This window comes from Botryllus schlosseri, chromosome 10 (genome assembly GCF_051294905.1).
Source record: "Botryllus schlosseri isolate E-star chromosome 10, Bs_hap1, whole genome shotgun sequence".
Classification (NCBI taxonomy): domain Eukaryota; kingdom Metazoa; phylum Chordata; class Ascidiacea; order Stolidobranchia; family Styelidae; genus Botryllus; species Botryllus schlosseri.
Genome location: NC_137245.1, coordinates 5,997,547 through 6,012,322, shown reverse-complemented (window position 1 = coordinate 6,012,322; position 14,776 = coordinate 5,997,547). Strand labels below are relative to the sequence as shown.

Here is a 14,776-nt window from a genome sequence, read left to right as displayed (position 1 = left end):
AATCAGAGGATCGGTTAGTAAAAATAATTCTTTTTCTAGTTACTCTTTAGCATGACATATTGGTACCTACAAGAGATGGTCAATGTAGTCTGCGCGTTGCGAATCAAGTAGAAGTAAATTTCAACATCATTAGAAGAGAAGTATAGATATATCGATTTTCTAGACGTGCTCTATGTACTTCAAGTGAAAGTAGACAATGAAAGGACTAGAATAGAATGTAAAAAAGTAAGTTATGGTCAATGTTCCCTCTAATTTTTGACGAGTCTGCGCACACTCACCAACTCACTGCGGAGACCCTTAGACAATAGTGCGTAACGACTAAAAAACAAGGTCATCACTTCAATTTTTTATGCGCAACTTGGATTTTCTGTGCGCAGAGACCATCTCAGCACTGCGCATTTGCGCACGTGCGCAGCTTAGAAGGAATACTGGTTATGGTTGAGGGGTTGCATACCTTCAGCAGGTATTCGGAGATAGCTACTTTTGAAAATGTGAACACAAAATGACTTCTAACACTGCAAAAAAGTGAAATCTTCGAACATATTGTATATTCAGTTACCACGATATCGGGTTATTTCGCCCAGTATTCAAGACAACTTCACTCATAAGAGTAATGCAAGAATATCCCAAAACGACTTTTTACGTAACGAATTTTAGAAAGAAGTAATTATACAGTATTTAGTAAGTAGAAATGTTTAAAAGCATACTGGCCGAACAAATCCATGACCACTAACAAATGGTCTTTTAATAGTCAATATTGATACCAAATGACACCACCCCTATTTCACCGCAACATTTAGCAAATACAGCGCTGGAGTCAACCTTATATAAGTGCTAACCAAACGCCCCATCAGTTTTCCCATCTACTACTTCGCGCTTCGCTGATGGAAATACGCATTAAAGCGAACGGACGCGACTTGTCATACTCTTGCTATTTCTGCTCCCTTTTCTTTTCGTTCCTCTTCTCTGTCGCTTCCGCTTGAGGAGAGAAACAGTCGGACGCGTTTACGGATCGGGAATTCCTGGCTTGAGGGTGATTCTTCCTCCAATGGTCAGCACCTTGAAAATTGAGAACAATGTTGTTGCAAAATGCATGACAATTTGAAAGTTACATCATTCTAATTATTCCAGTTATGGCCGTGAATAGTTACAAGTGTGGTAACCATAAGAATTATTATTACTATACTTCAACTACAAATACAATATATTGTATAAAATAATTAACAATATTTTTAAGTTGATCGAGTCCCAAATAGATGAAATATGTCAAAGAATTTGCTAAAATTTTTTGTATAATTTGACAGATTCCGAAATCTTCTCAAAGTGCACCTTTCAAAAATTTGATATCAAGACTCCCAACATTTTACAGTTTGAAGTTGGATGGCTTTACCAATACAAGCGAACAGTTTGTATCGCAATTGACAATTATGTAGAGAACGCTGCGAGACATGCGAGTAGGCCTACCCTAAAACGTTTCTCTGACATGGACATTAGGGCTCTTAAAAATGACTTTTTTTCTCAAATCGTTCTGGCTACTTGATAAAATTGTTAGGTTACCTAATTTAAGCCTACACACCAAATTTGGTTCAATTCCAACCAGTAGCCGCATTGCTACAGGAGAAGAAAGTTTCTATTTTTCATATAAAAATAAATTGAAAAATTTTGAAATTTTCTGTTCACCCCATGAAAGTGTTAGGTTATGTATAGAAACGATGTTCATCAAATTTGGTTTGATTCAAGAAAGTGGAAGCGGAGTTATTGCCATCGAAAAATTTGGATTTGAATAAAATAGTATATACGGTGGGCACCACTATAAAAATAATTAAAGAATTGTGTCACGCTGTCATACTGTTTTACGCAACTGTTGTTATACACCGCATTGTTGCTGTGTTCTCGCTCCATTGATGTTATTTCTAAATTCGACATTATTGTGTCATAATTATCCATCTGGTTTTGAATTCAACTCTGTTTTGCTTCCTCTATCGTGCCGGTAGCTCTTGATAATTGGCACGCGAAAAGTTCTTCGGGTTACAATAGCGTTTATCATGAAGGTACTTTTGAAAGCAGTATTAAAATTTTGTACCACCAACCAGTTATTCAATTACTATTTATCTTCAAAGTAAATGCTCATTGCATGAAGCAGGGTTGTAAGACTCGAGTCACGATTTTCTGTTGACTCGACTTGACTCAGGTCATCTTCTCAAAGTAGAGAAATGACTCGACTCATTGCGCATTACTTGAGACTCAGACGGCCAGGACCGACAGTTCATGGTTATTTCAAAGAATAGTACAGTAAATTGCTATTGGGATTTCGTCTGTTGATACTGGTATTTGAAAAGGCGACCAGAAACTGCTAAAAGTAAGGAAAATTAGTATAATATAAATGCGACCCACTCGATATCACAAAAAAATATAGAAAGTTTGTTTAACAAGACTTAAATTAGAAACTGAGCAGCTAACACAATGACTTAGACTTTGACTCGAGTCATAATACCATAACTCGGACTCGGCCCTCTGCTCGCTGACTTGGATTCGGAAACTATAAACTATAATAAAACTATAAACTATAAACTATAAAAGTGAGATTGACTTGCGACTCGGAGCCCTGTGACTTGGTTAGAACCCTGGCATGAAGCCTCAATAGTTACATGAGTGGGGTGACTAGACAAAGAACAAAGTCACATTTGCAGCATATCATGAATGTATCTTACTATATGTCATCTTGTTCAAATGGAGGTTGATAAAAGCGATCAAGATAGCGTAAGCGCCCGGCTTTAAGCGCCCGGCTTCTTGATCGGTAGGTTGTGGGTTCGATTCCTGGCCGGGTCAGACCAAAGACCTGATTAGTAACACTGGTATCCATGGCTTCCCTGCTTGGCGCTCATGCATTACTGGGATAGCATGGAGGGGTGGTGCATGACTTAGAAAGCTGTAAAGGCTATATCTGCACTTCCTTGTCCAGCGGCATATGCACATCATGCACTCATGGTATGCATATGCGCAGATCGTGTGTATGCGTATCATGAGTCGGTGTATATGCCGCAAAAACAGGACAAAAATAAACTACGTCATTTACTTTCCTTTCCCATTCTTTCCGACTCTGCTGTAATTGCACCAGACTGGCAACCTTCTTCATGATGCTTCTTGCTGACTGACCAATATTGTCGCCGCCAACGGTACTGAGTGCAAATGTCTGATATGTCAATATAGGAACAGAATTAGTTGACTGCTCATGACCGTCCACAATCAGAGTTGCATCTCAAAGATGCTAAAGTAAGCCTAAATATAATCCAAGCAATACGATCGTCCACTTTGACTGACTGAATTTCTAAAAATAATAAACATAACACCTTGATAGCTTCCACATCTTACGTTTATATATACCGTCTGCTATCGGCACAACAAAGTATTTAAAAATAACAAAACAGATTCAACATACCACATATTTTGCAAAGGCTTTTGCTTTCATTCAATTTGTCATTAAACTTCTTTAAATCCTCTTTTGTGGTGAGTGGCTTTGGAATTCTTCTAGGACCAATTCTGATATCGTTTTATCATATACAATCTATGACGGAATAAAAGTTGAGGATAAGTTCTAAAACGAACACAATTTTCCACACAAAAGTCAATTGCCACACGAAATGCCAAATGCTACGGACCTACGGTCCCATTTTACAAATTATGGCGAGGTAAGGTAGTGGTACGTTCCATTATAGCTAAACACCAATGAATTGCGGGTTCGAGCCTGACACGTCGACTCCATAGTTCCTACCGAAGCGTTGGCCGTTTATCTAGGCTCCTCCTCGCCATCTGATCCGCATAGCAATGTCTTAAAAAGCCTAGGAGTGGGCCGTGCTATAAGTGGGCAGATGGTTGCCGATGAACTCGGCACTTGGTGAATTCGGCTGCACAAACTCAGCACTTGGTGAATTCGGCCCTCGGGAAATTTTGTAATGAAGTGTATTACCAGTTATTAATATGAATTATTGAACTAATAATAGCATTATCAAGTGATTCGTCAATCTTGTAAGGAGGTCAGGGAATCCGTAGATCACTCAGTCACGGCGTGATTAGATCACGGATTGCGTGGCCGTGGCAAATGACGCAGCGCTCATATACCGACCACGCGCGGTCTGCTTGGAATCGATGGCGTGAGTGATGGGCCTGTGTCGTGTAAGATTTGAGAAGATGGATCTTGTCGTTGTACGTGAGATCGGAGCTGTGGAAGATCAAGCGGCGCTTCTTCGTTTATCGATCACGACAAGCCAGTGTTCCTCATCAACAAATGTTTCGCATGATCACGTCAAAATAAATCATGTTTTGCCTTTGGAGAGACGATTCCACTCTGGGGTTAGGGTGTCTCGATAACAGGGTTGAAGGATCCCAGGATTACGAGATCTACCGCGAGCCACGACACGTTTAAATTTACTTTTTGATACTGTTCATTCATATTAAATGCATTTCTAATGTGAAGGTGTTCTAGTGCCAATTCCTCTAAGGGCCGAGTTCACCAAGTGAAGAGCGTCGCGTTATTTCCCGCGGTTACGCAATCTGATCTATTCACGCCGTGACTGTGTGATCTACGCATGCCCTGACCCCCGTACAAAATTGACAACCACTCAAAGTGCCAAGTTCACCAGCGAACAGTTCAGTAACCAATCATGGTGACCGGTAGGCTACCGCTACGATATCCACCACAGCCGAATTCAACAACTGCCGAGTTTGTGCGGCCGGATTCACCAAGTGCCGAGTTCACTGGTAATCGGGCAGATACGGAATGATAATAAGAACCTGCCTGGTGTAAAATGACCAGTGTAGTCCAACCACCACCATGAACACCACAAACAAACAAACAAACATCTAACATGGAAAAGAAATTACCTTTACAGCCTTTGACAAACACAGTTAACTTTGAAACCAGCAATTTATGTATTATTCGAAAGCAGAATAACAACTGTTTACCGGACATATCATATCAAATGTTGAAAAGTTCATGTAAAATAACCCAAAATATTATCTTACTGTGACCATATTCTATCAATATGGTCTGGCTGGCCAAATTCTCTGGGCCAACATAAACAAGCTGCGGTTGGTTTCAACGATTAATAATCTTGTCACTGGATTCGAGGTATAATTGCACTCAAATATCAACTTTTGCTCCATTAATCAACATCAAGTTGAAAATGTCCATTCTTGCACCAACTTTTATAAAATCAGGATGCCAGTACGAAGGCAGGTAACCTACGAATCAGTGCTCTACAGGTATGTATCTATATGACTTATATACCTAGAAAATTCGGAGCTTCTTCGATGGCAGTCAGAGATCGAACAGTGTTCACCATGATCACCAATGAATGTTTTGCATGAACACGAATAAAAATTTATAAACGTCAAAATAAATTTGGTTTCTTTGTGCCTTTGGAGGGACGGATATTAGGGTGGGGGAAAGGGAGATTGGAAGTGGGTTAGGGTCAAAGTTGAGATTAGGTATCCCAAGATTAGGGTTGGGGGATGTTAGGGAAGGGGGATATTAGGGTTGGGGGAAAGTGGGATTGGAGGTGGGTTAGGGTCAAAGTATTCCCCTAATATTCCCCTCCCCCAACCCTAATATCCCCCTTCCCTAACCCTAATATCCCCCTCCCGCAACCCTAATACCCCCCTAACCCCAACCCTAATATTCCCCTCCCCCAACATCCCCCATTACCTAACCCTAATATCCCCCTAACCCGAACCCTAATATTCACCTCTCCCAACCCTAATATCCCCCCTTACCTAACCCTAATTTCCCCCTCTCACAACCTTAATATCCCCCTCCCGCAACCCTGATATACCCTCCCCCACCCTAATACTACAACCCTAATCTTGGGATACCCAAAAAACAACTTTTACCCTAACCCTCTCCAAACGCAAAAACAATGTATTTCGACGTTTCTAAATTTTTATTCGTGTTCATGGAAAACATTCGTTGGTGATCATGGTGAACACTTTTCGATATCTGACTGCCATCGAAGAAGTGCCGAAAATTCAAGCATAAATATTATGATATAGGTATGGGTACCGGTAATTCAGATGTTTGAAGCGACTTGGACAACTAGATAATTCTAGTGGTCTAATTTCACTAAATTAGAGCGAAATGCCAGTAATATAATTGTAATCTAATTCGGAAAAAACGGTTTAGCTCTCTATAATTCTAACCTGGAAAGGTTGAGGCTTTTACATAGTTGTCTACGCCTGGTTTGAAGAAAGTCAAACAGCTCCAGGCGTCATATACTACAAGCAATTCGAAATGCCCCTAAGCTATATGCTACTGCATATATACCTTTTACCAGCTACCTCATTCAGTCACAATTCCTACATATTTACGGCATTTACCATACAGAAAGAGCGAACTATGCCTGGCTGCTACCTGTTGCGAGTCAAATCTTTGTCCCGCGCGATGACGTAAAATTTGAATCGCCGGAATATTCTAGAAGTCACGCATCGATAATCATATTCCTAAACGTACAACATCTCACTTATTTAGTTATTCTCTGAATAAAACTATTATCCATACTCGTTGAACATACGAGATTACCGGAAGAGCGAATATATATATAATGAAGATCAGATATATCAGACGAAAACGAAACTGTTCGATCTTATAGCAACAACACGAATATACAACACCGGTGACATCCTCACGCAATAAAACGAAGGGAGAACGTTGTTTTCTAATGCATATAACGAAGCTACCGCATGAGATCGAACAAAACCGGATAGTAATTTATCGTTATTGAATGTGACACAAACATTATCCTTTCTACGTATTTTAGACATACCCGCAAGCGATAGAAAATTCGCATTATTAGGTTAACAACGGGATATAACGAAGTCTAACGCATGCCATGGAACAACACCGAGTTGGAATTTATTCTGATTGAATATAACCACAAGACCATCCTACTACGTATTTTAGACATTGCCCCGACACTTAGAAAATCAGAACCTAATCGAGATGATCCCGGATTATCCTTTTACGGTTTTGTGTTTGTTGGGCTCTTTAGCGCCCACTAGTGGATTTAAAATGAGTTATGAGCATATTGTCTTTCAATATCACGTCACACTAGCAAACCTTTGCTTATAGACCTGAAATGGTCACGATCCTGTGTGTTCCCAGCAAACACAAAACCGTAAAAGGATCATCCGGGATCATCTCGATTAGGTTCTGATTTTCTAAGTGTCGAGGGAATGTCTAAAATACGTAGTAGGATGGTCTTGTGGTTATATTCAATCAGAATAAATTCATACTCGGTGTTGTTCCATCTCATGCATTAGGCTTCGTTATATCCGGTAGTTAACCTAATAATGCAAATTTTCTATCTCTCGCGGGTACAACTAAAATACGTAGGAAGGATGACTTTGTCGGTACATTCAATCACGATGAATTCTATCCGGTTTTGTTCGATCTCATGCGGTAGCTTCGTTCTATCCATTAGAAAACAATGTTCTCCCTTCGTTTTATTGCGTGAGGATGTCACCGGTGTTGTATATTCGTGTTGTTGCTCTAAGGTCGAATAGTTTTGTTTTCCTCTGATATATATGATCTTCATTATATATATATTCGCTCTTTCGGTAATCTCGCATGTTCAACGAGAATGGTTAATAGTTTTATTCAGAGAATAACTAAATAAAAGTGATATGTTGTACGTTTAGGAATATGATTATCGATGCGTGACTTCTAGAATATTTCGGCGATTCAAATTTTACGGCATCGCGCCATACAAAGATTTGACGCGCAACAGGTCGCAGCCAGGCATAGTTCGCTCTTTCTGTATGGTAAATGCCGTAAATATATAGGAATTGTGACTGACTGAGGTAGCGGGTTAAAGGTATATATGCAGTAGCATATAGCTTATGGGGTATTTCGAATTGCCTGTAGTATATGACGCCTAGAGCTGTTTGACTTTCTGCAAAACAGGTGTAGACAACTATAGAAAAGTTTCAGCTTTTCCAGGTTAGAATTAGAGCTAAACCGTTTTTCCGAATTAGATTACAATTATATTGCTGGCATTTCGCTCTAATTTAGTGAAATTAGACCACTATAATTCGCTTCAAACATCTGAATTACCGGTAACTATACCTACGGTATATCATAATATTTATGCTTGAATTTTCTAGGTATATAAGTCATATAGATACATTCCTGTAGAACACTGATTCATGATTTTATAAAAGTTGGTGCAAGAATGGACATTTTCAACTTGATGTTGATTAATGGAGCAAAATTTGATATTTGAGTGCAATTATACCTCGAATCCAGTGACAAGATTATTAATCGTTGAAACCAAACGCAGCTTGATTATGTTGGCCCAGAGAATTTGGCTAGCCAGACCATATTGATGGAATATGGTCACAGTAAGATAATATTTTGGGCTATTTTATATGAACTTTCCAACATTTGATTTGATATGTCCGCTAAAACAGTTGTTATTCTGCTTTCGAACAAGACCTTAATTGCTGGTTTCAATGGTAACTGTGTTTGTCAAAGGCTGCAAAGGTAATTTCTTTTCCATGTTAGATATTTATTTGTTTGTTTGTGGTGTTCATGGTGGTGGTTCGACTACACTGGTCACTTTACACCAGGCCGGTTCTTATTATTATTATTCCGTATCTGCCCGATTACCAGTGAACTCGGCACTTGGTGAATTCGGCCGCACAAACTCGGCACTTGGTGAATTCGGCCGTGGTAGATCTCGTAGCGGTACCGGTCACCATGATTGGTTACTGGAATGTTTGCCGGTGAACTTGGCACTTTGAGTGGTTGTCAATGTTGTACGGGGGTCAGGGCATGCGTGGATCACACAGTCACGGCGTGATTAGATCACAGATTGCGTAATTGCGGGAAATAACGCGACGCTCTTCACTTGGTGAACTCGGCCCTTGGAGGAATTGGCACTAGAACACCTTCGCATTAGAAATGCATTTAGTATGAATGAACAGTATCAAAAAGGAAATTTAAACGTGTCGTGGCTCGTGGTAGATCTCGTAATCTTGGGATCCTTCAACCGTGTTATCGAGACACCCTAATCCCAGAGTGGAATCGTCTCTCCAAAGGCAAAAAATAATTTATTTTGACGTGATCATGCGAAACATTTGTTGATGAGGAACACTGGCTTGTCGTGATCGATAAACGAAGAAGCGCCGCTTGATGTTCCACAGTGTTGATCTCACATACAACGCCAAGATCCATCTTCTCAAAACTTACACGACACAGGCCAGTGACTCACGCCATCGATTCCAAGCAGACCGCGCGTGGTCGGTATATGAGCGCCGTGTTATTTCCCGTGGCTACGCAATCCGTGATCTAATCACGCCGTGACTGCGCGATCTACGGATGCCCTGACCTCCTTACAAGATTGACGAATCACTTGATAATACTATTATTAGTTTGATAATTCATATTAATAGCTGTAAATACACTTCATTTCAAAATTTCCCGAGGGCCGAATTCACCAAGTGCCGAGTTTGTGCGGCCGAATTCACCAAGTGCCGGGTGCATCGGCAACCATCTGCCCACTTACAGCACGGCCCACTCCTAGGCTTTTTAAGACATGGCTATGCGAATCAGATGGCGAGGAGGAGCCTAGATAAACGGCCAACACTTCGGTAGGAATTATGGAGTCGACGTGTCACGCTCGAACCCGCAATTCATTGGTGTTTAGCTATAATGGAACGTACCACTACGTTTCCTCGCCATACCTTGTAAAATGAGACCGTAGCATTTGGCATTTCGTGTGGCAATTGACTTTTGTGTGGAAAATTGTGTTCGTTTTAGAACTTATCCGAAACTAATATTCCGCCATAGATTGTATATGATAAAACGATATCGGAATTGATCAGAGGAGAATTCCAAAGCAACTCACCACAAAGGAGGATTTATAGAAGTTTGATGGAAAATTGAATGAAAGCAAAAGCAAGAGATGTGGTATGTTGAATCTGTTTTGGTATTTTTAAATAGGCCTACTTTGTTGTGCCGATAGCAGACGGTATATATAAACGTAAGATGTGGAAGCTATCAAGGTGTTTTTAGAAATTCAGTCAGTCAAAGTGGACGATCGTATTGCTTTGATTATATTTAGGCTTATTTTAGCATCTTTGAGATGCAACTCTAAACGTGGACGGTCATGAACAGTAGGGCTCTTCAAAAATGACTTTTTTTCTCAAATCGTACTGGCTACTTGATAAAATTGTTAGGTTACCTAATTTAAGCCTACAAACAAAATATGGTTCAAATCCAACCAGTATCCGCTTTGCTACAAGAGAAGAAAGTTCCTATTTATTATATAAAAATGAATAATAAAAAATTTGAAGATTTTCTGTTCACCCCATGAAAGTGTTAGGCTGTCTATAGAAACGATGCTCACCAAATTTGGTTCAATTCCAACCAGTGGAAGCGGAGTTATTGCTGTCGAAAAATTTGGATTTTAATAAAATAGTACTTACGGTGAGCACAACTTTAATAAGTAAACAAAGAATCGGTCACCGTAAATACTATTTTATTCAAATCCAAATTTTTCGACGGCAATATCTCCGCTTCCACTGGTTGGAATTGAACCAAATTTGGTGAGCATCGTTTCTATAGACAGCCTAACACTTTCATGGGGTGAACAGAAAATTTTCAAATTTTTATTACCTATTTATTTTTATATAATAAATAGAAACTTTCTTCTCCTGTAGCAAAGCGGTTACTGGCTGGAATTGAACCAAATTTTGTGTTTAGGCTTAAATTAGGTAACCTAACAATTTTATCAAGTAGCCAGAACGATTTGAGAAGAAAAGTCATATTTTAAGAGCCCTAATGTCCATGTCAGAGAAACGTTTTAGGGTAGGCCTACTCATATGTCTCGCAGCGTTCTCTACATAATTGTCAATTGCGATACAAACTGTTTGCTTGTATTGGTAAAGCCATCCAACTTCGAATTGTAAAATGTTGGGAGTCTTGATATCAAATTTTTGAAAGGTGCACTTTGAGAAGATTTCGGAATCTGTCAAATTATTCAAAAATTTAGCAAATTCTTTGACATATTTCATCTATTTGGGACTCGATCAACGTAAAAGAATTGGTAATCATTTTATACAATATATTGTATTTGTAGTTGAAGTATAGTATTAATTCTTATGGTTACCGCACTTGTAACGATTCACGGCCATAACTGGAATAATTAGAATGATGTAACTTTCAAATTGTCATGCATTTTGCAACAACATTGTTCTCAATTTTCAAGGTGCTGACCATTCGAGGAAGAATCACCCACCGGAAATTCACGATCCGTAAACGCGGCCGACTGTTTCTCTCCTCAAGCGGAAGCGACAGAGAAGAGGAACGAAGAGAAAAAAGGAGCAGAAATAGCAAGAGTGTGACAAGTCGCGTCCGTTCGCTTTAATGCGTATTTCCATCCGCGAAGTAGTAGGTGGGAAAACTAATGGGCGTTTGGTTAGCGCTTATATAAGGTTGACTCCAGCGCTGTATTTGCTAAATGTTGCTATGAAATAGGGGTGGTGTCATTTGGTATCAATATTGACTATTGAAAGACCATTTGTTAGTGGTCATGGATTTGTTCGGCCAGTATGCAGTAATTTCTGATGGTCACTTCCCGGGCTTCTGTTCTCTAACCCCTCATGATTGTTATTCTGCTTCTAGTAAGACTGTCGATTCTAATGTTTTATCGTATCATTTGTCGGAGGTTTCGCTCGCTTTATTTACAACGTTTTGCTCTCTGCTAGGTCAATTACTGGCTGAGTATCACTGCAGCCTAAGAAACTGCACTAATTCTCATTTTAATGTCTTGCTGGTTATCTTGCTGTCAATTCTAATAATTTATTAATGTCTATACCAGTGCCGCCACTCAAATGTTTTGTTCTCTGTACACAATATTATTAGGTCTTCAGCTTTCCATGCAGAGTATCATTCCACTTTCTAGACTTGAGTATATATCTCTCCAACTAGCTGCCAAATAACTGATTCATTTGGATTGTTGAATTGATCATTTTGGACAGAATGTGAAGAAATTTTAGTCAAGAATTCTTTTTGTGTTAGTGGCTGTTTTCAAAGAGTGCTGAAGTAGTCATCGTTGATCTTGATAATCAAGTAGAAGTGACGATTGAAGTCAGTTCTCTAGTCATATAATATTAAAAAATATAATAATAAAACTTGAAAACTTGAGTGGAAATAGTTCAGAATCGAATCCATTTTAGTAAGTATGGGCGAAAAAAATGTAGGAGTCATTCGTTAGTCGCTACCTCTGCCATTTTCGCAGTACGAATGTCTTAGCTATTAATCATCATTTTCATTTTATTTCTGCAGGGTGTTGAAAAGAAAAGGCCGCATGCTGGTTATTTAACTGGCTCATCAGAAGATGAAACCTGATGATAAGGACTGTTTTCACTTTCTTTCTAAAGACATTCGTTCGTTTGTTCGTTTTATTTTTTACAACGGCATTATTGCCAATTCGTTTGAAATTAAATTATCACAAATGTGATTATTATGTAGTAAATAATGTGGTGTGTGTACGCAGCCGTGATCAGGTTAAGCCCATAGTGGTAGAAAACAGGTTATAATATCAGGATCTTCTTCTTCTAACGTAGGATCTACATTCTACTCACCATGTTTAAAGGCTGTAGCATCTGCATAATATTTACATTATTGAAGGACATGGAAAAGACGTTGAATTGAGTCGACACAAAATCCCCCTTTCTACGACCTGCCAAGATCTAATATCTACTATATCGGCTCGGCTTTTCTACATCTTTGGTCTGTACTGTGTTTGCTGGGTTGTGTAACCGGGACCGAAACCACATTTTTCAGCCCCTTCCCGCCCAAATAAACAATGATTTTTGCCCCACCATAGTGTAATCCATGCAACTTTTGGGGGCTTGCTATATGCATAGCAATTTACAACGTAGCTGGCATGGAGACTAGGCTTTGAGAGCTCGCGATGTTGTGACCGACAGCACTACTAGTGGGTGGGTAACATACTCGCGTAACAAGCAGCCTGTTCAGCTCTATTACTACGTTGCTGTAGGTTCTAATAAATGTTAGATGTAGGTATATTTCGTCTCAAATGCCTGTATTTGTGCAAGTAGATCTTATAATATGTTTTTTATGGATATATTTTTCATATAGTTGATCTCAGTAACTCAGAATTGCGGTAGTGAAGGCTAGCCAATGGCTCCAGATCGCAAGAGAAGCAGAGGTGGTAAATATTGCTGCCTTCCACATTGCAACAGCTCTAGTACAGGCAAGAACAGATTGTACAAGATTCCAACTACAGCAGGAATGAGGTTTGGGATGCCGACAAAAGATTGGGCTGAAAAGTTTCACCAGGCATACATTGTATTGTATTGTATTGAGTTATGTAGAAAAGATTATTCGTTTGTCAGTAGGAACTAGGACTTTATTATACTCTGTAACGATAATTTTTTTATTATGCCAACAAAATGACTTTTTTTTTATTTTATTTACAGATAATATTCAAATTCCGGTACGACGTGGTGTTCAAGAAGAAAGTGCTAGACGGATTGACTTTCATCTGCTCCAGACATTTCAAGGACTCTGATATTCAAAAAAATAGTTGTAAAAGTTGTATTAAATTTGGATCCCTCCCAACGTTAAATTTACCACAAAAATCTCACACATCAAAATGTCCCAGCGAAAGGCGATTAATTGCAAAGTATTCACCTCCTAAAATCAATTCGAAACCATCCATTTGCTCTATCGGTGATATTGTAAATTCGTGGAAAACATCAGCAACTGATGGTTGGCGTATGTTTCAGTTATCATCCACTTCAATTCACTTATCGTATTATAGCGATAATATTCTGCATGCATCACCATCCGCAAGCATACTTATTAATGACGTAGACGGCATGATCAAATTTTGCATTGCATACGGTGGCGTTTATGCAAGTAATTTGTCAACCTCGTTCAAATTTGAAAACAACACTTTGGAGCAAATGCTGCGCAAAATCCTAAGCGCAAAAGTGTGCTCTGGTTATAATGAAGTTCACGACAAAAACTCTTGGGCATGCAGAAATGTTGTCTCTGCACAAAATGGCAGTAAAGTATTCCAAAAAAGGTACTGGCACTTGAGTTAATATATATTATCATCCTTGCCAACAATGTATTATGAACAGATTCTTCAGTCAAGATTGTGAAGTGGCTTTTCTAGGGCATACAGCGATTTGTACCTCGTGCATGGCCTTCCATGTAAGATGCGCCGAAAACCTTCATTTTAAATTGAAGAGGAAGGAAGAGACAGAGTACTTGCCATTGAGCAGCAATGCTCCCTTAACCAGCTGTAGCAAGGATAGATTGAAATTAACAGTTTGCCAGTACAGATCTAGGTATGCTGTTTTAGTTATATTGGTATGGAATTTGTGTACCGTTTCGTTTACTTACGATTCGTCCAGATTCCGTCATCTAGAGAAAGAGTGGAAAGAGCATGGTTTGACTGTGTCCGAGAATCTGGAGGAATTGATGGTGAATGTTTCGACAGATGATGATTTTTTGAAAGAGTGGTGGAATAATCAGCGACGCTTGCAACAGTCTGAAAGCTTCCATGGCAGACGATATCCACCTTCAGTGATTAGGTCAGTTCTTGCATGTGTACCATTATGAATTTTCTCATTTTTCTTATATTGTAGATATTGCTTGATGTTATACGCAAAATCGCCAGCCGCTTACAGGTTGGTTCAGAAAGTGATGATATTGCCGTCAGCAAGGACACTTCGCCACGAA

At 39.3% G+C, this 14,776-nt stretch overlaps 2 long non-coding RNA genes across 3 annotated transcripts in view; one reads left to right on the top strand and one right to left on the bottom strand.

Annotated features, from left to right (window-relative positions):
- LOC145449072 (uncharacterized) overlaps positions 1 to 6,767 on the bottom strand; it is a 47,791-nt gene extending 41,024 nt beyond the window's left edge. The window contains exon 1 of the long non-coding RNA XR_013918126.1: positions 6,218 to 6,767. This is a non-coding gene — a long non-coding RNA (uncharacterized LOC145449072). The remainder of the gene's footprint in view (positions 1 to 6,217) is intronic.
- Positions 1 to 12,518, top strand: part of LOC145448440 (uncharacterized) — a 102,185-nt gene extending 89,667 nt beyond the window's left edge. The window contains exons 1-3 of one of the 2 annotated variants that reach the window (XR_013917909.1): positions 9,843 to 9,964; positions 11,265 to 11,450; positions 12,344 to 12,518. This is a non-coding gene — a long non-coding RNA (uncharacterized LOC145448440). Of the gene's footprint in view, positions 1 to 9,842; positions 9,965 to 11,264; positions 11,451 to 12,343 lie in introns of those variants that run through there. The other variant, XR_013917910.1, reaches the window with a different exon arrangement.
- The last annotated feature ends 2,258 nt before the right edge of the window (positions 12,519 to 14,776 follow it).